We start from the raw sequence: 24,484 nt of genomic DNA, 5'->3' as shown, positions 1-24,484 counted from the left end.
TCTTCAATAAGATGACAAGGGATTCCTTCCTTGGAATGAGTATCAGTAAAAGGGAATGAGTTCTATGTTTCCATTTCAATAGGTTCATGACTAGTAATCACCATAGTCTTGTGTTCATTCTCACCACTGATATAATAGACAACATAAACAAGAATGCCACAAAACCATGCACACTAGGATCCTTGATTGCCTTGCTCAAACTACAAATTTATGGTTTCATCATCCACAACATCACTGTGTAATATTATTGTTCATGTTGTTTCTAATTAGGCATGAGAGCTAAAGAAGAAATTTGAGATATAGGAATAATATATTCAACAACAACCTCATTTCCCTTTGGAAATAGACTATTACCCTCATCAAATACATCAACTACTCTTCTCGTAGCATATAAGGCCTTTCTTGAAGACATCTCAGAATGATAAACACTACTAGTTCTTGTGTAGATCACAAAAAATGGGCAGGTTATGAGCAAGTATTGTGGAATATTTAAAAAAAATTGACCTGGTCATTTTATGTTCCAACACCAACAAAGGATCCAACCTGTGATTCCTTGTGGCCAAGGGACCGAATTCCACAAAATACAAATATATATAAAGTGTCTAGGACTTTGGAGATAGGATAAATTGAGGATGCAGTGAGGCTAGAAGGGCTTTATCCAACCACTTAATGATTATGTCAACACTCTTAAGAAAATTTCTCTAGGTAATCATAGCATTAATGCTTCCACATTGATTGTTCTCTATTACACTAAGTCACAGGTTTTGTGATTGTTTCATTTGCACCCTTTCATAATTTTTGTAAAATCATTTAACATTTTTCTACATATCTCATACAATTCTATTGAGATTTCATCCAGTTATTTTGGCCCAATTTTCAAGTGATTTATGCTTGTTATGAACTTGGCATGTCACTGAGGAAGTGCCTTAAACAAAATGTGGCAATTTAGAGGAAAATCAAGTTATCTAAACATGCATGATGATATTGGTTGGATAATTTAATTCATTTTCTGAGAATGTGTTTGGTTTGAGTAATTATAGAACTCATAAAATTTTAATGTGCAATAAAATGTAAACAAATTTCCTCCAAATGTTTTCTTTTGTGTTTGTCATTGTGAATGCCTAATGCAAAATTTCAAGAAAGGAGGCAACAAAAGTGGCAAGCTATGGTTGTTTCTATAGTTTAATTTAATATATCAATATTATTTGCATGATTATGAAACCAAACTACAATTTTTTCCAATTTAACAATCCTATAGGTGTACTTTTGTGATGAGCACCAGTATTGTAGCAAGAATGCTGCAACTCCTGGGGCTACCAACTTTACTTTATCAACCCGGAGTTTATACAAACTTGGAGGTGACAGTGCTATATACACAAGTAAATGTGATAGGTCCGCTCTTTGTCACTGCTAAGTTGGCGATAGACCACTAAGGTTTTTCAAACGAGACTTCTATTGATTTAGAAAAATCTTGATGACCAATGAGGAAAAGAGAAATCTATACTAAAAGAAATCTTGTCTACTGCAAGAAGGAAAAAGACTGAAATCAAATTCTTAAACACACCATTCTTATAATTAACTTCTAAGAGGCCTTGCTTCAAAGGAATGCTAAGTTAACATGTATGCAGTCCTACTATCCTAGGCATGCAAATTAAAACATCAAACATTCTACTGTTGTGCATGTAAATGAACAAAATAACTCTGTTTTTCCTTTTTGCCTTTTTTTGTGTGAAAGTGTGAAAGCTAACTTCTCTTGGTGATGTGGAAGGTGGCTTAGGGATGATAGTGAATGGTTAGAAGGCTTGGGAGGAAAGTAGGGGTCATTTTCTACCTTCGTAGGGGCTTTTTCCACAATTCAACCTCAAAACAAGCCACTACAGGTCAACCTACAGGATGTCCTAATCCGTTCTATAGGATGTCCTGAATTCCTACAAGATCCCCTGTAGTCCTACAAGATCCAGAGTTGTGAGATGGTTGGATTTGCTCAACAAGCTTGGAGAAGTATTATTGTGGAATGATGAATTTGATGAGGAATTTAGTGAAAGAAAGTGACAATCATGGATCGATGAAGTTGGGATGAGGTTTCTGATCATGAAATCTCTTTGTACTACTGAAAATTCTGCACTTCCTCAACCATTGATATTTATCCATAAATCATGTAAACAATAAGGATTTCAATTAACTAAGAAAAACATAATTTCATGAGCTAGCTACCTATTTCATGCATGGGAAAACTTGTAGAATAATATGAAACCTTGATTAGATCTAAGGTAAGACTGAAGATAGAGGAAATAAAAATCACTTCCTATTCTTGAAAACTAGCAAAATGCTGGCCTAAGTAACAGAAAACCCTAAATTCCATGAGAAAACAGAATTCTGTCATTTTGAGGCTACATAGGAGTTATTTCCTCAAACCACGATCCTTGAAGTGAGGATTGAGGCAAAATCCACCTATCTCTTCTAAGCTACTGCTAAAGTAAGGCACAAATGGAAGCAAACTAATCAAATCCACAACTACTTGCAATGAAATAATGCTAAAGACAACTCAACCAGTAATCTATGAAATCAATCTAAGCATACAAATATAAGAGAGGAGCCTTTGCTACTAGGGTTGGGACCTAACCCAAGAGCTTCATCACTTTGAGTCAAATCAATGCTGGATCAAGGAAATGCTCATTCTCATTATCAAATCAGAAAATTACATAACAATGTCTTCCACAAGTCTTGAACTTGAAAATGACTAGTTTTTTTTACAACAAAAATTCAAATCCTAATGAGGCTCTAGCCCTCCTTATTTATACAAATAAAGTGTCCAACGAATTCCTTAAATTTAGGGAGTCTCAGCTCCCAAACTCGGGATAAATTGGCTCTTTAATTGTCACTTTCTTGACTACCTTTTCCTCTCCATGACTTGGCTTCTTGTAACTCCGAGCTAGTGTGATTGATGGATGAATATTCGAATGAGTGAGGAGTAAATGAGGAGTATATATCTCCTACAATCTCTATTCCTTGTCTCATTCTAGTTTTAGCCATTAATTAGCCAAAATTTCCATGATTTTCTCTCAAAAACCTACAATCAATGCATATTAGTCGACTAGGCATAATATCTCACTTTGACTCATCTCATTAAGAAAAATACAGTCAAAATATGTAAGAAACTATAAGAAGAATTGACTTGAATAAGCTAGGAGGTGTATTAAGGTCCATATAGTTACCCAATGATGAGGCTCAACATCACCCCCCTACTAAAAGTGTTTCCCATCCTCTCAGCAACTCAATCTATATCCATGTCTTTCATTGCTCTAGTGGCCTCCTTGATATCCCATGCTTCTATTGTAGTTTCCTCTTCCTATGCATAGAATCTTTTCTTCCTTTTTATCTCCTCCCACTACTTTCTTTCTTCCTCTTCCTTCCTCCCTTCGAAAATTCCTAAGAGAAGTGGTGGATTGGGTCTCAAGCTAATCCAATTGACTTTGAGTCTTTCAAGAACTTGCTTGTACATGGGTGTTCTGTTTAGTGCTTCTCTCATTCTCTAAGGAGAATGGTACTCTCTGATTTTCAAGTTGTATGGAAAAGTGTTCCATCTCCTTTGGCAAGCTTGCATGCTATCATCCCCTGATAGCCTGAACATATCCTCAAAGTGTGTGATTGCTTTCTCTTGGAAAGCAAGGTACCCAGGTGAAAGTTGAGGGTCATTTGCAATCAAGTTATGGGTGCTGATGACAACCATTGGATTTGATTGCTCAACTCTTATCATGAGGGGTTCTGTTTCTTCCCTTGCCATTACTTTCTTCATTTATGCAACCCTTGCTTCCTCATGATTCATCCATGATTCCAAGGCCATCAATTGCAAGTCCCCTAGTTTTGAATTAGGGTCCCACACATTCAGATCTTCCAAGGCCAAGTTATGTAGGTAGAACTCAGACATTTTAGCCCTATCCTCCAATGTGCATTGATCACAGAGATAAATGAATTTTCTATAATCTTGGAAGGGCATAGTGCCTCTCTGTGCTAAAGTCTTGATTTGGAACTGCAACCACTGTTACTTAAGATACAATGCATAGGACTTTGCTGACGTCCTGCACTAGATTGCCTCTAAGGATAGACTGGCCATGGATGCCAATTAATTCTCTCTCTCTTGTAGTTGTCCTCTTAACCATGCATTTTCTACCTCCAACTGAGCTTTCATCATTAACTCTCTGTCCCTCAGGTTGCTCAGTTCTCTGCCCATCTCCTTTACTTTCTCCTCCATGTGACATGTGTCCTCCACTCCTTTAGATTTGGAAATTTGCATCCATCTATGTGTTCTTGCCCTTTCTTTCTCAAGCTCAAAGAATAAGGGGATGGAAATTTTTTGTGGAATGACCCTACCCCCTTCAATGAACCTGTAGTAGGAGTCAAGGTTAGGTTGAGGACTAGGTTCCCTCAACTCTGGATCCTCCTTCTTTGTTTCTTGCTGCATGATCCCTTATTTGTCAAATTTCTAATTTTCTTGTAGGTTTAGCAGAGTTTCATGTAGGATGGTCTCTGCTTCCTATAGGTCCTTTTGTGTCTCCTGTAGGAGGCCCTTTCCTTTGGATGAGGCAAACCTAGTGACAGACCTCCCAACATAAGTGATAGGAGACTTGGGAGAGGCTTGTCCTGATGATCCTTCTCCTTGATTTTTCATAAGAGGAGTTATCTTTTCCTGCTATTTTGGTGAGTCTTCAATGACAATAGGAACCTTGGTGGGAGTTTGAGGTTTTCCTTGCCTTATTATTGTACTTTTTCTTTCCCTAAAGTACAATGGAGTTTGTGGAGTTTGTCTTTGTCTCTTCCCTTTTTTCTTGATTGGGGTACTAAGGGTAGTGAGGGCAGTTGTTGCCTCTTTCTCAGTGGGTTATGGAGATATCCTGGGTGATTCCTCCCCTTCTTTGCCTTGCATTGTAGACCATTGTTCTTCCTTGTCTCCTGTCTCCCCTTTTCCATTCTCCTTCTCACTCTTGTCTTTCTCTTCTTCTCCCTCTAGTTCCTCACTCTATTCATTAGTTTCCTCCTCTGCATCTTCTTCTGTCTCTTCCCCACATTCCTTCTCCTTTTCTTCCTCTTCTTCCTCCTCTATTTCCTCTTCATCCTTCTCTGTTTCTTCTTCATCCTTCTCTGTTTCTTCTTCATCCCTTTCACTGGTAGTGGGGCTTTTGTCATATTCAAGGGATTTTATGTCTTCCTCTGTCTGCATGTCTCTGAAAGTTTCCCATGTGAGTGGGAGTCTCAGGTTTTGGAGAGCATATCCTATGATAAGTCTACTTAACCCATGATGGGCTAGCTGTTGATGGTTTCCCTCCTACACCTTAATGCTCATATCTATCACTGATTGAAGAAGAAAGTAGGGTATGCTTAGCCTGTTTTGAGGAGGTGTGTCTACTCCAAACCTCAGCTCTTAGAGAAGCCTAAAGTGGTATCCATATACCACACTGTACCTACCTTCACATGATATATACATAATAAGATGTTAGCTAATTTCATTCCAAGGATATGGCAGACTTGCTCTTCTGACCCCATTTTTGTCTTCCATTGCCTCCTCTCCTTCCAAAAATAATTTCTTCTTTGCAATTTGGTTGTTACCCTTATCCTCCTTTCTCCAAGGCACTCCTAAAGGAAGTGTGGTGATTCTGCCTATGATTTTAGGGATGAGTTCTAAAGAGAGGCCTTTCACCACAACAATGGCATGGGTCCTAGTCAGTGGAATGAGGGAGAGAGCAAAGTCTCTAGCCACTTCATCATCATATCCCCTCAATTTTTCAAAGAAACCCATCCAATTGTGCCTTGTGAATATCTCTTATATAGGAAGGTGTTGATGAATCCTCACTGTGTTGGTGGGTTCCCTCTTATTAAATCCCCCTGTCATGTTTCTCTGATGGATATGGAGGGTTGTATATGCCTGATACAGAATTTAATGGATGAGGAATTTTAAATGAAAATTCTATGTACAATTCCCCTAGACTTCAATATTTTTCAACAAAATAGAAGGTTTTTCTATATGTTTTTTACTTGGTTGTGGGAAATTATAGTTCCTACCTCCTTATCACTGTTTGATGAAGCCAACCTTTGGTTTTTCTCTTTAAAACTACTCACTACCAATCTTGTAGGTGTTGTTCTGTATCATGTAGGATCCTGTAGGCACTCCTGCACTGGAAAAAACACTCACTGTCTTTCTTATAGACTGCTTCTGGGCTGAGAGAAATTTTTCTTTGGTGTAGCGTCGAGAATGTGAATGCCCCTATGCATGGGAATCAATGTTTTATTTCCTCATATGGGTGATTTGAGTGCGGTGGTGTGCTGGTAGCTGAAGTACGAGTATCCATTTTTGGACTGTTGGTCCCACTACCATATCATCATTCTATTTACCTCGTAATCAACTCCCACTTCGGGCATCCGTAGCTTAACCAGTTTTAACCTCATCTCTCCTTTCCCTTGACTTGACTGCCACCACATGTGGAAGAACCAACTGTATTCTCCTCGTTGACTGACCGAAGGTGGCCAAGTTAACTGGCCACCTTTTGTTTATAAAAACAACTCTTTCACAACTTTACATGTTTGATCATATTATGCTAACGAGAGAGTGGAAGCGAGATAAATACATATGGTAATGATGCCTTGATGTTGCTTTTTGGAGAGTGAAGTCATTTATGTGTATTTGCTACATGTGTTTTTCTCTTCTTCTTTTTTATTGTCCTCTGATGTTTTTCCTTGATGTGTAGGTACTGGATGGTGATGTTGATGATCTTGATGCTGCTACTAAGCTCTAGATGAGCTTCTTCGACCTCTGGAAATCCATGCTAAAGGTGACTATAACCTGTGATTTTTTTGTTTTGTGGGATAGGCTGCTACAGGATTTCCTACAGGATGTCCTGTAGCTACCTCTCCCTCAAAGTTTTTAATCATTTCTTTACTTCTAGAGCATGAGGATGGCTGGAATGGGTAGATAAGGGGTCTAGTGATTGGTGAATGAGAGGTATAGACTTCAGGTGTTGTCCTCTTATTCTCTTTCTTCATCTTCTTTTATCTTCTTTTTTTCTTGAAAACTGTAAAAAAAATTGAAACTAACTTTATTGGATGAATACAAGGGTGATCATTGTGGAGAGAGGCATGGTGATGAGATGGTGAAGTAGACATTTATTTTTTTGACATAAGCAGGTCATCCCCTTGCTCTAGGGTTACTTTCTTTGGGATTCCCCAACCACTGTAATTCCTACAGGATCATCCTGTAGGTTTTCAGGGAATCCTATAGGTTTGCAGGGAATCCTGTAGAAAACATAGAACCCTTGCAAACTGAGCTAAATGAGTAAAAAAATGGATGGAATGATGGAATGATGAAGGATATGGAATCAAGAAATGCAAACATGAATTGTGTAGGTCCCTTTTGATCCTCTCTTGTTGCTTTGATCCTCCTCCTGCTGACCTGCAAACAATATTTCAATGTTTTCTTTTCTCTTGTATTTTTTATTTTTATCTTTTTATTTATTTCTTTTTGAAAGCAACTAGTTTGCCTCTAAGAGGTTTTCATCCTAGCTTCTTTCCCTGGGCTTTTCACCCAGACATATTTTTATTTCTCCTTTCTTTTGTTTTGACACGGTTGGCCTGCCTCAAGAGGTTTTCAACCCAATAGTGGGACTCAGGTGCCTCATGGAGGTTTTCACCTGAGCCTCCTTATTTTTCTCTTTATTTTTTTTTTCTTTTTTCTTTTTTAGTGACTTAGAGAGGTAGAAGTTGAGACTTGCTCCACCACCATCATTGTCTTGCTGATGCCATCATTGAATTCTTGCTTTGACAATGCCTTCTTGTAAAACTTCAATATGTTCCCATTAAAAAGTAAAGGAATAACCTCTGCATCAATGGTTCTAATCTGGACTAAACCATTATCATGAAATTTCTTTATAACATAATGCCCTAACCATTTAGTCCTTAACTTTCCTTTAAAATATTTGTATCTGGAATCATATCACAAAGCCAAATCACCTTCTTAAAATTATTTGTCCTTTATGTTCTTGTCATGCTAGATCTTCCATTGAACTTGAGTCACCTCTGTGTGCAGGAGGGCCTGCATTCTAAACTCATCTAACCCATTTAGCTGGAGCAATCTCTCTTGTTGTGCACTAGTGAGATCTAGATCTAGTTGTGCTGCCATCCTCAATGCATTATACTCAAATTCAATGGACAGTAGGGCCTTCTTCCCATAGAGCAACTCATAGGGAGTGAATCCAATGGTGGTCTTCTAGGTGGTATTGTAGGCCCAAGTGGCCTTAACAAGGCCCATCGTGACAAGTCAGAAGGATGTCAAAGGCTTCCTCCTCCTTGACACATCTTCTCGGAATTTGATCTAGGCCTAGTTTGAATAGGTTTCCCCCAATCCAAGTGAATGGAGCACTCTTCCTCATGATCTTGCTTTTCTCTTTCGAGGAAAAATTTGGTGGGAACCGCATAGACACCAAGTATTTTTCTATATCAGCAAATAATGGAGATAGAAATGAAATGGTGAATAAGTGTTCATTCGGTAACTGATCATCAACCATTCCTTCCTCCCCTGCACGCAAAGTTAATCTGGACAAAAAATCAGCAACAACATTCTCTTTGACAAGCTTATCAATAATAGTTAGATCAAACTGTTGTAATAAAAGTAACCATATAATAATCTGAGAATTCAAATCTAGTTTATTCATCAAGTATTTAATTGTAGCATGGTTAGTATGTACAAATTTTTTGTAACTCATAATGTAATGCCTAAATTTGTTCAATGAATGCACAACAACTAGGAGCTCCTTTTCGGTCACTGTGTAGTTCAGTTCGGCCTTTGACAAATTCTTACTAATGAAGTAAATGGCATAAGGTAACTTGTCATCTATCTAGCCTAGAGCTACTCCTATGGCTTTGTGAGAGGCATCAACATGTATATGGAAAGGAAGGGCCCAATTTGGGCCTCAGAGAATAGGTGCAGTGGTCAACTTGTCCTTCAGTGTGTCCAGGGCCTCTTGACAGCTTTTTGACCATACAAATTCAGAGTCTTTGGCCAACAACCCAAATAAAGGAGAAGCTAACTTGCTAAAGCCTTTTATAAACCTCCGATATTATGTAGCTAAACCTAGAAAACTTCTAACATCTCTCTGTTTTTGCGGAGGTGGGACCCTTTGGATGATGGCTATTTTGTTTGGGTCCACCTACAATCCTTTCTGGGATATTGAATGACCTAGAATAGTCCCTGCAATCATCAAGAATTCACATTTTTCGGGACTAAGGGACAGTTTCATTTCAATGTATTTGTTCAGCACCTTACTGTTGAGGTATAAAAGGTGTCTTTTTAACTCCTAATTATCTTCACATTAGTTATCAATCTGGGCAAGATTTTCTATTTCAAGAGTGTATACAGTTTGTGACAGCTATTTACTCAAGAGTAACGTTTCTAAATTGCAGTACAGTGCTTTCAAATACAAGAGTAAATAGATGCTTTAAATAAAACTCACTTGCAATTAAAGGAAACTCAATGCTCTGAAACTAAATCATTTATTCGACAAAGTAACAACAATTATCAGTCAAGGATACAATAGCAATAACTCATTCCTTGTTTAACTGATGTAAACTAAATCAAGCATAAATAAGATCGTCAATTTGAGAGCTTTGATAGAAACATCCAATGTTCTTTACAGTTGTTGATCTCACACACACCACACTAAATAACCAATTGGAAATGGCAATGAATTAAATCAATAATGCTACTGCAACTGATCGAAATGAGATAATTATGCTAACTGTAAGAATGCTAAAAGGAAAAACTAAATGATTGCAGAAAGTAAGTGAGCAGCAATGCTATATAATAGAAATGAACAACAAAACTTATGTAACTGCAATGAATAGAAAAGCTAAGTTATTGAAATGAACAGCGAAGCTCTGTAAGTAAAATGAACACCACAACAATATACTTGCAGAAAGCAATGATCTTGTTATGAGGGAAATGAATAGCAACACAATTCAATTACAACATATAAAATAGATCAATTCATTGAGTCTGGAAATACAAAATAGTAAAGTGAAGCGACTACAATAGATAGAAATGAAACCAAACCATCACACGGCAGAAATCGTAAAGGAATGATAAAAGAACAACAAGTGAATCCACTAGGGCCGGGCCCTTAGCCGTTAGTGAACACTGCCAGATTACTTCAGTATGAAAGAAAGAACAACAACTGTATTATATATTAATCATATGCAAAATGGTTACAACTAGTTCATACTCTGTTTTAACAACGAGAGTCGATGATCAAAGTAAAAATACAAAAGTAATTTCTGAATAATCTTCTCCTGTTCTTTACAATCGCTGTCCCTTTTATAATGGCCAAGCGGATAAAATAGTAACAATGAATAGAATAGTAACAGGGATCCCTTAGGATCAAGAGATCCTGAGAGATCCGCTCAATCTTCCATCTTCAGTTAGCTCTTTGTCTTTTGCGCTGATGCTATGATGTTCTCTACTCTTATCCATAACTGTGCACTCCATCCTTGGCATGCTGCGTGTACGCTACTTCTTGGTGAGGGAACAACAGTTACTCTACTTTGTCTTTTTCCTTCTCTCGGGTAGGGAATGGTAGTTTTCCCATTTCATCTTTTTCCTACATGAGAAAAGACAATCATTAGCTAAATTGTAATAATAAATAGTTCCCTAGTTTTTACTATAATCCCTTGATATATGAATATCTTTAGAATATAAAGGGGATATAATTAAAGGAAAGGATGATGAAATAAATGGAAAATTCATACCTTTTCCATAGCTCAACACACTCCCCTACTTACCCTTTTTCATGCCCTCATGAAAACCATGTAGTTTGTGTGCAAAGCAGTCAAAGAATAGGCTAGAGAAGGAATGTCATGAGGTGGTCTAAAACCATGATTTTTAGCCAAAATTTCAAAGATGTGCCCTGTCTATCCTTCAGGTAATTCATATATAGCTTTATACCCTTCTGCAGGATACCAGACAATAGGACTACGAAATTGACAGCCTAGCCAATATGGACCTTCCCTCAAGATGAGGTTGCTATAAGTAACCAAGCGATCTACAGCTAATTTAAAGTTTTTATAGTTAAATGGTTCTTTGTCCTGTACATTACGATTGGAAGTTTTCCATCTGAATTTAGCTGCTGCCAAGGAATTGTCTTTGATAGAGAGAAAATACTCTACCCCTTGCTGGACAATTCCTTTGTGGATGGGTCCCAAGGTCTAGATTACTCCTTCCTTTTGCATTAGACTCTTATGTTTGGTCAGTAGTTGTAATGAGTTTTTCGGTTCACCCCTGACCCAAAGGTCCAACCCATTTTCTTGCTTCTGGAAAGTGTTATGGGCTTTGAACCACTTCAACTGGTTAATAGCAAATGAAATGAATGCTTGAAACTATACATCACCCACAAAAGGGTTGGGGTTCTTCTCCATTTCTTCTTCCAATATAAAATTATGCAAATAAAACTCACAACCTAATCGTTGAACATTTACACCATGGTGTTTACAGCAGTTTATAAAATCCTCAATAGTTTTTAATTCTATGGGTTTCCCTGCCCTAACAGCCTTAATTTTTAACTGTAAATACCTTTCTAATAAAAATAAAGCATAGTTCTTGGCAGGGGACCTGCATGCTAAAACATCTATGTAAAGGGAATAGAGAGTATCCATCTGACACATGATTGTTTCCAGTCTGTTCTTTATCTTTTCAGTTCTTTCTTCTGCCCTCCGACATTTCTCGAAGGCCTCACTTTCCGACGCGTTGATATTCTGCAATTGCCTCTGTAATTCCTAGTACCTTTGTTGGGGAACAGTGTCTTCCTCAAGCTTTTCTATGGTCATTTGAGCCTGTGCCAGCTTCTCTTGAAGATTTGTTATACCAAGATCATTGCCTATCAAAACATCTTTGGCTTAGATATTTGTCTAGGTGTCTGCACTGTTGGAGGGTATTGCCTCCATTTGAACAACTGTATTGCAGAAATGCGCAGTCTCTGTTTGGGCAACCGCTTCTGTAACAGTTGCATGTTGTTCCTTATTGTTTTGAATGAGTATGGACTCGATTTGAGTCTCCATAGACCTTGTATCATGGAATTCAATTTGAATGCCTGCATTCACCACTTTCAGGGTTCTACTTGCAATTTTTTATCTTTTTAATATTCTTATCTTTTGTCTAAGTCTTTTCACTAAGCTATGTAGCTTTTGTTGTTCCTTTCGCAACCTCTTAATTTCACTTTTCTTCTTCTTGGGAGGAACAACTATTTCACTAATCATTTCTGCTCTTACTGAGCTTGGTTGCTCAGTTGGGTTTTGTTCTCCAAGGGCTGTGTCTTTGCCTTGACTAGTTTCCATTTCCTCTACTTGGCCCACATCTTCTGTGTTTACATCAACCTGACTAGGTTCTTCTGGAGAGGTAACCCTAGTTTGGTCTGCCTTTTCCTGAGTGGTTTCTGCCCCTGTTTCTACTTCACCAACTATTTCTTCTAATATACTCCTATTACGGGCAGAGTTTTCTTCTAATTTTGCTCCTTCAACATTGAGGTTGAGCAGACTTTCGGGCTGAATATATTCACTCATATTGGCCAAAATCTGGGCCAATTCCACCTCATATAATGGGTCTTGTGGTGGACTTGTGCTGGGAGTTAGGGGAAGTTCTACTTCATCCCTCTCTTCTTCACTAGTATGCTCTGTTTCCTCAAGTTCTGATTCTTGGTTGTCTCTTCCTTCCAGCTGTAAGGGTTGCTCATTTTCAGGGATAGATAATCCTAAGGATTGGCTGCTACTACCCTGGAGGTTTTTAGCTGGTCCCATGCTTGTTCTCAATCTGGAAGAGTGTCCACGTTTTTGCGGTTTGTTTGTTGTGCTAGTGGTTCTTTTTTTTTTGGGGCAGGTAAGGCTACCCCCCCGTCTATAGTAAACACTAATTCTTCCCAACTGATTTGCTGCTGGAAAATATTGTAGCTTACTATCAACCAAATTAGACAATGATGACTTACAACCGTATGTATATTCTGAGATTTCTTTATGCTTTGAGCAGCGTCATGCAACAAAAAATTTAAATATGCAGGGAGGTTTACAAAACATTTATGTTTTAAAACTGCTAGTAATTTAAGATGGCGTGGTCTTACCACATCCTTTCTTCCGTCGCATGTAATGTAGCTCAGAACTTCTCTAGCCTGCTCTATCCATGGTTCTCCCATAGATGAAGGCTGGACTCCTTTACCTTTGACAATCAGGTTCTGTCCCTCATCCCAAAAGGCAGCCATGGCATCTTGAAGCCTCAACTTTTTATGTGTCCATATGGGTCCGAATGCTGGTAGTCCAGATACCTTAGCTATTACTGTATCCGTCACTGTTATTCGTCTTCCTCTTACTATAGAATTATCATCCTGCAAATTCTGTAAAAATTCGATAGCCATGGTTTTATTGGGTTGCTGTAGTCGTGTAAACTATGCGACCCATCCAACGCTTACTAGAATTTCTCGTGCAGCATCGAAAACTGCTAGTACCGATCGTCCTCCCATTTTTTCTGAATTCTGCACACTGTTATTTTTACACAGCAATGCACAGAGCCAACAATGGAACAACAAACTGTAAATATTGGATAATAACTTTTTTTTTAACATAGATACCGTTAAAACTTGCTATTATGGGATATCATGCAGCCTGGTACAACCAAATAAAAGACTGACACATATGCAAAAGTGCTTTGGAAGTCACCCGCACCCCCTTGAAAAATGATAGGTCGCCTACGACCGGTTAAATGGAGGAACGACGTACTGATGACAATTGTACCGTGGTGAAAAAATGGCAAGGTGTACATATTTATGAAAAGATCACAAAAATAACGAGTTGCTGAAATCGATGCATTAGAATGGAAATTATGAATAAATATGGAGATGCTATGGAGTGATGCGAAAAAGGGAAAAGGATAGCTGATGTAGGTAAGATTCCATGCGGTCATTATTCCACTTAAACCGTTATGATTGACTTTTAAAATGATCTTTCACGCATAAAAGGTTCAAAAGGAATTGGGAACATAATATCTTTTGAAATAAAGATAAAGAAATAAGAAAAGGGTTTATAATTACTATTGATGTTTGAAACATATGACCTCAATACCATCAGCAGAGCTTTGTTTCCCATAGGTATTTATAACCTTGACAAAGTTGCTTTTTCACCCTTTGGAACCATAATCCTTTATGTATGCCTAGGAAAGTGCCTTGTGATATTAGAATGGAGGCCATTGTGCTGGCTTGGTAACCAGATGGATCACAATGCCATTCACTGGGAAGGAGTGAAAGGTAGGCAGGCCGGCTCATGATGAGACCTCCTGTTCCAAGGACTTTTATTTTTATGATGTGTCCATTGGATCATATCCCTGGTGTGGTGGCCATAGTGGGAATGCCACTTCACTGCTTCCTTATGATCATGGTAAGCTGGCTCATGATGAGACCCCCTATCCTCCATCTGACAAATCATAGAATTGTTAGTAAAAATATATATATATTTTCTTTCCTTCTTTTTTCTTTTCTTTTATATAGCACTTCCTATTTATATATAGAGGATGGCTCAACACTGCTTAAGAGTAGGGATGGTGGAAGAAGTCTGAATATATCAATAGAAGAAAATATTCCCTTATTCTTATTTACTAATTAATAATCAAAGAGAATTATGAGAATTAGGGAAGAACCAGCATGATACTAGTAATCAATCAATTTGAGTTCTAGTGAAGATAAGGACAACAAAGTAATATAGATAGTTGTGTCCTTCCCTTTTTCTAATCAATACAAAGTAATCTCATTAAAGATGATAATTTTTCTTTAATTTTCTTATTCCAGTAACCTCTAATTTTGTATCCTTGCATATATTTGTATTCTTTCTTTCAAACGATCATGAAGAGTGAAACATTATTCACAAAAAAATGCACTCAAAAAAGGTGTTGTTCCTGAAATGGAATGGCTGTTGTTCCTTAAGAGGAACAACAAAAAGACAACTGCACACAAAATTGCTATTCCTTAAGAGGAACGACAGTAAGATAAAAAAATTGCACACGAAACTGTTGTTCCTTAAGAGGAACAGCAAGTAAAGCAGACACAAGTGAAAGTGTTGATCCTTCAGCAGAACAGCATAAAAACAAACCGAAACGAAACCGTTGTTCCTTAGACGGAACGATTGTTGTTCCTTTTAAAGGGAACAACAACTGTTCCTTAAACATAACAATGCAAACAAATGTAAATAGGACTGTTGTTCCTTAAATGGAACGGCTGATGTTCCTTAAGAGGAATAGCGGCTATTCCTTAAGAGGAACAACAACATACAAAAACGCAGAATTGATGTTCTTTAAATGGAATAGTTGTTGTTCCTTAAGAGGAACAACAGTTTTTCCTTAAGAGGAACAACGAACATTCAAAAATGCAAAATTTCTATTCCTTAAATGGAACGACGGCTGTTCCTTAAGAGGAATAGCAGTTGTTCCTTAAGAGGAACAACAAAAATATAAACACACAAAATTGATGTTCCTTAAGAGGAATGGCTATTATTCCTTAAGAGGAATAGCAACTGTTCCTTAAGAGGAATAGCAAAAATACAAACAGGCGAGATTGCTATTCCTTAAATGGAATGGTTGTTGTTCCTTAAGAGGGACAATAGCTGTCCCTTAAATGGAACAACAAAAATAGACCACGCGTGGAACTGTTGTTCCTTAAATGGAACGGTTGCTGTTCCTTAAGAGGGGCAGTAGTTGTTCCTAAAGAGGAACAACAAAAATGCAAACACGCAACACTGCTATTCCTTAAATGGAATGGTTGTTGTTCCTTAAGAGGAACAACAACTGTTCCTTAAGAGGAACAACAAAAATATAAACACGCACAAAATTGTTGTTCCTTAAATGGAACGACTGTTGTTCCTTAAGAGGAACAGCAGTTGTTCCTTTAGAGGAACAGCAATAATATAAACATGCAAACTACTGTTTCTTAAGAGGAACGGCTGTTGTTCCTTAAGAGGAACAACAAAAGGAAAACACACGCAAAAACTATTGTTCCTTAGATGGAATGGTTATTGTTCCTTAAGAGGAATAACAGTTGTTCCTTAAGAGGAACAACATGAAAATTAAATAAAGAGAAAAGTGTTGTTCCTTAAATGGAACAGTTGTTGTTCCTTAAGAGGAACAACAGTTGTTCCTTAAATGGAACAGCACTAAAATCTGTACAAAAAACAGTTTATACAAGCAAATTTAAAAAAGAAAAGTTTATATACAAAATTCAAAAACAAATGAGTTGTTTACTGGATTGATGTTGAGGATGGGTTAACCTCCTCAGCGAGAAGTTGCATGGTGGAATCTTCCCGTAACTATTGGTAAAAGGACTCCCTGGTAAGCGGTTTGTGATAAAGTCGCACTCGATCACCATTCGCTTTGAAAGAATATCCAAATCCATCAATGGTTGTCAATGTAATGGTTCCATTATCATGAACTTTTTGTATCTCATAAGGTCCTAGCCATCTAGTCTGGAGTTTTCCGAGGAAATCCTGGAACCTTGAATCATATAGGAGTGCCCAGTCTCCTTCATGGAAGATCTTCTTTTTAATAAGGGCATTGTGCCATTTCGCCCTCTGCTGTTGAATTAATGCAGTGTGTTGAAGAGCTGAGAGTCTGCTTTCATCTAATTCATTGATTTGATGTAATCTATTGGTCTGAGCTTCATTTAAATTGAAACCCACCTCCTGTGGTGTTCTTAATGTTTGAGTCTCGAATTCGATTGGGAAGATGGGTTCCTTACCAAATACTAATTGATATGGTGAATATCCCATGGTGTTTTTCCATGTTGTGCGGTATGCCCACAAGGCTTCTGGCAATCTTGAAGCTGAGTCACGTCTGTGTGATGCAACTGTTTTTGTAAGTATTGACTCAATTACCTTATTAGTACTTTCTACTTGGCCATTTACCTGTGGGTGGTATGGAGTTGTAATTTTGTGCAGAATATGGTAATTTCTCAATGTTGCAGCAATCTTTTTACCTACGAATTGCGGTCCTCCATTTGTAATTATGTCTCTCAGCAGGCCATATCGCACAAATAATTGGAAAAGAAAATGTATTACTGAATCCTCTGTAGCTCTTGGCAGCGCCTCTGCTTCAACCCATTTAGTAACATACTCTATTGCAACCAGTATGTATGTTTTTTGATTGGATGATGGGTTAATAGGACCAACAAAATCTAGTGCCCACCGCTCAAAAGGCTTCATTACTAATTGCGGGTTCAGAGGCATCTCATCAGATTGTCCAGGGTGTCCCGCCCTCTGGCAGCTATCATAGGATTGAACAAACTTTTTAGCATCTTTAAAGATAGTGGGCCAGTAATAGCCTGTTTGTAAGACTTTGTGACTGGTTCTGCGGTATGCAAAATGTCCGCCACATGGCCCATAATGGCATGCTTTTAGAATGTCAAACACTTCATCTTCCTGGATGCATCTTCTGATGTGCATATCTTCCCCTCTATGGAATAAGTAGCCCCAAATCCAAGAGAATCGGGTACTGCGTTGCACTATTTGTTTTCTTTCATTAGGCGTTAGGTGCTTGGGTAATTTTCCTACTGCCAAGTAATTTGCAACATCCACATACCATGGTGTTCTGATAGTAATAGCAAATAAATGTTCATCAGGAAATTGATCCTCAAATGTTGTTGCATTAGCTGGGTTTGGCATTCGTGAGAGAAAATCAGCTATAGGGTTTTCTTTTCTAGGTCGATCCTTAATTGTGATGTCAAATTCCTACAAGAGAATCAACCATCTTGTCACTCTTCCATTTGTAATAGGTTTATTTCCTAAATACTTAATGGTAGAGTGATCTGTATAAAACTACAGGATATCCAGTTATATAATGTCTAAATTTATTTATAGCATATATTACAGCTAAAAATTCTTTTTTATTCACAGTATAGTTTAATTCAGCAAGAGATAGATTTTTGCTGATATAATATATTGCATATGGCTTTTTATCTTCTTCATGTCCAAGAACTGCTCCGATTGCTGTGTCTGAAGCATCAGATGAAATCTGGAATGGCAAATCCCAGTGTGGGCCCCTTAGCACTGGGGATATTGATACAAGATTTTTTAGATCCTCAAAAGCATGGTCACACTTATCTGTCCAAATGAAATCAATATTTCCTGTTAGTGCATATAAAGGTGCAGCAATCTGAGAAAAATGCTTTATAAATCTTCTATAATAACCAGAAAATCCCAAAAAACTGTGTACCTCTGTTTGTGTGGTAGGGGTAGGTATTAACAAAATTATCTAAATTTTAGCCGGATCTACCTGTATTCCAGCTGCTGAGATATAATGACCTAAGATGAGTCCCTCGGTCATCATCATATGACACTTTTCATGGCTCAAATAGAGCCTGGTGGCAATGCATCTTTGCAGCACTTTTTCTAATGTTTGTAATGTTGGCTCAAAGTCATCCCCATAAGGTGTGAAGTCATCCATATATACTTCGAGCCCTTCATTTATTAAATCTGAAAAAATGCTAAGTACAACCCTCTGAAATGTGGCAGGTGCATTTCATAGCCCAAAGGGTAAGACCCTATAAGCAAATGTTCCCCAAGGACAGGTAAAGGTAGTTTTATCCTGATCTTCAGTGGCAATCTGGATCTGGTTATATCCACTAAAGCCATTTAGGAAAGAAAATAATTTCTTTCCCGCTAAAGTGTCCAAGACATAATCAATGAATGGAAGGGGGAAGTGGTCTTTCTGGGTTGCTTTATTCAGTTCTCTATACTCAACACATATCCGCCACTTTCCATTCTTTTTTGGCACCACTACTAATGGAGAGACCCACTTGTTGTCAGATATTGGGTAGATAAAGTTTACATCTATTTTTTTTTCAATTCAACTTTCACAATATCCTTAAGATGAGGATTTAATCTCCGTTGGGGTTGGCAAATGGGTCTAGAATCCTTTTTGTATAGATGTGGTGCGTACACAACTGGGGATCAATTCCTTCATGCAAAGGCTTCTTTATATTTTCTTAGGAGTTGAACCAACTTTTGTTCTTGTTCAGCAGTCAGGTTTTTGCTAATGTTCAAAGTTTTTCCTGGCTCAATTTATATGATTTTGTTGTTATAAGCAGAGGTGGTTGGTATTGATTGATCATAAGTATCTTTGAGGGGATCTTCTTCTACTTCATTATCGAATGCTGCTTCGATCATGTGACATTTTAGACGGGATCTGGTTTTTGGTTGGTTAATGAAGCTGTTAATGATGTCGTCCTCTGTTTGGTATTTAAATTCGAGGGTGTCTTCTATGGTTAGTGATGATCTAATGTTTTCAGTTATGTATGATACAGGTTGTTTTTTTGTTTTGATTATTGTTAAACTTGGCTGGGCTAGAGGATATAAGGCTAAATTCTTTACATTTCTTCCTCATGCTATAGTCATGCTGCCTTGTCGACAACCAATGTAAGCACCAGCAGTTGCTAGCCAAGCTCTACCTAGAATTAAGGGGTGTCCATCTAGTCGGTTTCTAGGATTGATGATCAGAAAGTCTGCAGGGTATTCCCAGGAGTCTACAGACACCATTACATCATGTAATGTGCCTTCTGGTCTAACTACCGATCAGTCAGCCAACTCTAATAAGGTTGTGGTTGGGTCTAATGATGTAATGCCAAGTTTTTGACAAGTGGTGGTTGTAAGAATATTGATTGCAGCTCCTAAATCAACTAAGGCATTGGGGAAGGAGAATCCATTGATTTGCACCATGACTATAGGATTTCCTGGGTCCTCATATTTTACAGGTGCTTCCCTTCCTGATAATAACTCAGATAGGGTACCGACTATATGGACAGTTGGATTTGCTGTTATTTTCGTCTTTGGCTTTTTCATACATAAATCTTTGATAGTTTTTGCGTAAATCGGGATGTCTTGAATAGCCTAGAGGAGTGGAATTTTTATACACAAATTTTTTAGTTCTCCCAAAAGATCAAAATCAAGATGTTCTATTGGGCGAGGTATGATCAGTCGTGTTAGTGTCGGTCTTGAAAGCCCTCCATCAGTGATCAAAGCTCTTTGCATTTGCATTAGTAGGTGTCTCATCAGTGTCAAAGTTTGCATTCCGTTAGGCATGCCATAACCCTGATGGAGGAGCTGGTTTATTTTTACCCCTCTTGGCTTTGCTGGATCAGGTCATATCAGTCAATGAGTTTTTCAAGCTTGTCTTGTTTTGTCTTAAGGTCAAAAGTTTTAGGTCTAGGGTTTTGGGCATTTGTCTCAGCAAGGTCATGTCTTTGAGAGTCCTTGAGTGCCCAGCAAGCCAGAGGGAGGGTTGTAAGCATGTTCCTTTGATATTTTCATCATGTACAGTTCATTTCTAACCTTGGATTTAAAAACTCTGTTTTTAAAGCCAAGGTCATGTTAAATTTTTTTGTAAAAAGAATAAATTTCCAAAAAATCTTCAAAAAGGCTGCAATAACCCTGGTCCCCTTGCCACAGTCCTTTAGATGATCTACCTGCAAAAAGAATCGAGGCAAAGCACTCAAAAAGTCAAATTCAGAATAAAGGAAACCAAAAAGTCAGTGTTTTAAAAAGTGTCAAAAATAAACTTTATAAAGTGGGTTTATGGATGAAATTTTTTCAAATGAAGTTTATAAAGGTTCAACTTCCCACCATTTTACTCTTATTATGCATCTCAACGATTGAAAGAGTGGTTTGAGAGAGTGATTGGCGAAAGGAGCAAAATCGCAGTGATTTTGGGTTGCAGAGAGGTGCGCGACCCATTGAAGGAGGTGTGCGACCTGTTGGGTAGTGCGCGACCCGTCCAGGACCCCTCCGCAGTGCAAAAATACTACGGGCGCGACTCGTTGGGAGGTGCGTGACCCGTTGGGAGGCCTGCGCGACCCGTTGAGCTGTTTGCCTCCAAACTTCAAACGAATTCCTCAATCTCCCTTCAACTCAACTCAATCAATCGAGGTAGGCTCTTTACACATTGATTTGGAGAATGGTGATGAATATAAGGTTGTATGCTATGATTCTAACCTCAAATCATGCAAATGAAAAGACTTATATGGCTGTAAAATTCATATGCAAACTGTGCTAGGGTTTTATGATGTTTCAAGTTGTTTCTTCCCTTCGGTTGATTTCCTTTCCCTTTCCTTTTGCCCACACTCATATGTACATTTCCTTTTCCCATGATTATTTTCTAAATGACATACAAATCCCCTTCCCATCCCTAAATCACTAAAACTAAAAACCCTACCCTTCTCCCAAAGCATCAAAACAAAACAAAGTGAAACCCTAATTCCCCTCTACCATATGCATATGAAAGATAATAAAAACTGTTGATAAAATGTCAACATGTGTGGTGTATGGTTTCCCTTTTGTTTTTCCCTATTAAACATGTATGCATATGTTCTCATGTTCACTTGTATGCATGTTTTTTCCCATATGTAATACTCTTTGCAAATGATTTCCCTATTACAGATATGTGTTCCTATATGAATATGATTTGCAAAATTTCCCTTAAAAACTCCCTGTTATTTTTATATATTCCCATTCCTGGTTTAAAAGTTCCCTCCCCTAACATTTCCCTCATGTTTGGTTCCGCTTGAAACAGCATAGATTTCAGCACTTTTTGCAGGCAGAGATAGCAGTTTAGTTTGTCCACTTTGCTCCAAAACCATGTCAGAAACCGAAACTTATGAGCAAAGTGATGACCATTCATCATCTACAGAGGTTGAGGAACAGAGGAGGCCTTGTAGAGGGGGTAAGGGACGACATCATAGGCGGGAGGAGCCTACTTCTTTGGCAGAATTACAGGCCTGTCCTTTGGCAGTGAATTGCTTCCAGTACATGTCTTGGTATCAGTTTTGTGAGAGGATCTCTCAGATTCAGCATCATAGAGAGTTGGCTCGCTTGTTTGTCTTACACCTCCATGATGGACATGTCACTCTGGCAGGGGTGAACTTCACATTCACACCAAAGGTGATCTCACAGGCTACAGGGATACCAAATGTGGGTGAGGTGTGGCCTAAGCGCAGATTACTTGATTTTGTTCACTTTGAGCCCTATGTCCGGCCATCATTTGTGAGACTTTTGACGGGTGTTTTCCCATTTAGATTTCTTCGGAGCAAGTATGCTCCCCTCATGAGGCTTATTATGCATTATTTTACCTGTGAGGGCAGATTTTCACAGGTGTATTCATATCACATTCGCCTTTTGATGCATTTCACCCGAGTGAGGATGATGAATATCCCGATCTTCTTGTTTCATAACATTTAGAGGATGGTGCCCATGTTGCATAGGAAGACGTGGCCCAGCAGTACAGGAGCCTTTGCCATTATGGTTTGATTCAGCTCATAGTCTCATATCAGTTGACACAGCAGAGCATCTCATGGGAGGAGTTCATCTCCCGTGAGTTTTTCACAGTAACACCTCAGCCACATCAGGAGATCATTCATGAGGAGGGAGGACCATCTCAGTAGCCTGATGCTCCTGTCGCCCGACATGTCAGCTCCACTCCTTTGGTCACTTATCAGAAAGGCCCAAGGGCCTTATTTGCAGCAGCTAGGCGAGTACTATCTCCACAGCAGGTGGAAGGGGTCTCGCCTTCATCTTCAGCTCAGCGAGTGTTATCTCCACATTAGGTGGAAGGGGCCTCGTTTTCTTCATCAGCACAGGTATTGCAGAGGGGAAAAGAGCCCATGATTCATGAGGATCTGGTGATTGATCTCGAGGCCAGTTCTCCTAGCCAAGAGGCGAAGGAGATCATTCAGCATCTCAGGGCTGAAAATGATGTTTTACAGAGGAGACTTGAGGGTGCCCAATGGACCATCACCTACCTGGAGCAGCGGAACACACAGCTAGAGGAGGAGAAGGCACTTGATGAGCTATGGAGGATTCGTAGCGACCGAGTTTTGAACCGTAGGAGGCCCGGTGATCCATTGCCTGCTGACCGGGAGTCATTGCTTATTCGGGAGAATGCCCACTTGGAGAGGCTGTTGGCTAAGGCCAACCAAGAGAAAAAGCTACTGAGAAACATGAAGAATCACTATTGGGCAAGGATGCATGTTTGCAAGGCAAAAATGAAAATGTTCCAAAGGAGGTTGTCCGAGGCTCTTAGGCGGAAGAAGAAGACCAACCCACTCCGTATCTTGGATGAGGCATCTGTCAAGGATCATGGCACTCACTAGCATCAGCTACAGCACAAATCCCAAAATTTTTTGAGAATTTTGGGTAATTTTGGTATTTGTGGGAAATTTACAGGTTTTGGCTTCTCAACGGGTCTCACCCCCAGTGAGACCCTTTATCATCGTAGCTCCGTTTTGAAAAAACTCAACATTTCTAGATTTTTCATGCAAAGTTACATATGCCTATGGATGGACTTGAGTTTTTATGGAGTTTTGGGCCTCCAAAAGGTCAAAATACAGGCAAAATTTGACTTTCTGCCCCTTTTTTGAGTTGCAGAAGCAGTCTTGGAAGAATTGACTTTTGACTGGGAAAATAACCTCCAAATCCAAAATTTCCAGTTGGGTTGGAAATTAGACTCCGAGACCTTTCCAACGAGCTATCCTGCACCTCATTCTGACATCGGGAAGGCCTCCAAACAGAGCTCCAAAGTGCGCGACCCGTTGAGGAAATGTGCGCGACCCATTGAGGAAATTGTGCCAGATTTGACCAGTTCAGCCCTGAAAACGCAGTTTGGCTCCAGTTTGACTTTTTGAGGTGGATGGGGGTCCTCTTGGATGTAATTATGATACTTTTTGGATACTTTTACTCTTGTTTAACTCTTCTAGAAGTTTCTTTCATGTAAAGGGTAAAAATTGAATGTATGAACTGGTTTCCAAGTTTATAGAGGCAAGTTGTTTTGACTGCCTATTTTCTAGTGCTTAGTTTAGAAGTGGTTCAAACAGCTCCTAGGATAGTGAGCTCGACCCATGGAGGCAGGGAAAGAGGTTAGATCATCTATATTATGTACTTTCTTGCTCATTTTCATGGTTGGACTCTTGAGGGAGCAGCTATCATTGTATATTTCACTGTATCTCTGCAATTTTTGGCAAGGAAGACCAGGGTTTTGCAGTCATCTTTGGGATTCTTGTGGACTCATGTGTTGATGGTGTGTTTCTCCATGTTATTGTAAGCTTTGTTATGTGATTCATTTCCTTTCTATACTTCTGCATATTAAACAAATGAAGTGTTAAAGTAAGAATTCATGCTTGCCATGCTCTGCTTTTAAGTTTGTTTAATTTCGATGTTTTCTACTATCTAAAGAGAATTCAAATTCATTGTTTGCTCTCTTTAGCCTTCTTATCTTTCATTCCTAACCATCCACTTCAGCCAAAGGCATCAACACTGTCTCCTACCTCGCCCCAAGGAACCCCCTGCAGAAACTGTGTCTAATCCCCGCACCCAAAAATTGCCCTCTACTCAATTTGCCACCAAAAAACCCAAAAACCCCAAATCAACCTTTTTAATCAGTTTA

The sequence above is a fragment of the Pinus tabuliformis genome, chromosome 9 (genome assembly GCF_031772625.1).
Source record: "Pinus tabuliformis cultivar Carrire ecotype Pingquan chromosome 9, CPIR1, whole genome shotgun sequence".
NCBI lineage: Eukaryota > Viridiplantae > Streptophyta > Pinopsida > Pinales > Pinaceae > Pinus > Pinus tabuliformis.
The sequence above is the reverse complement of the archived record's forward strand: the minus strand, read 5'-3'. Positions refer to the sequence as shown.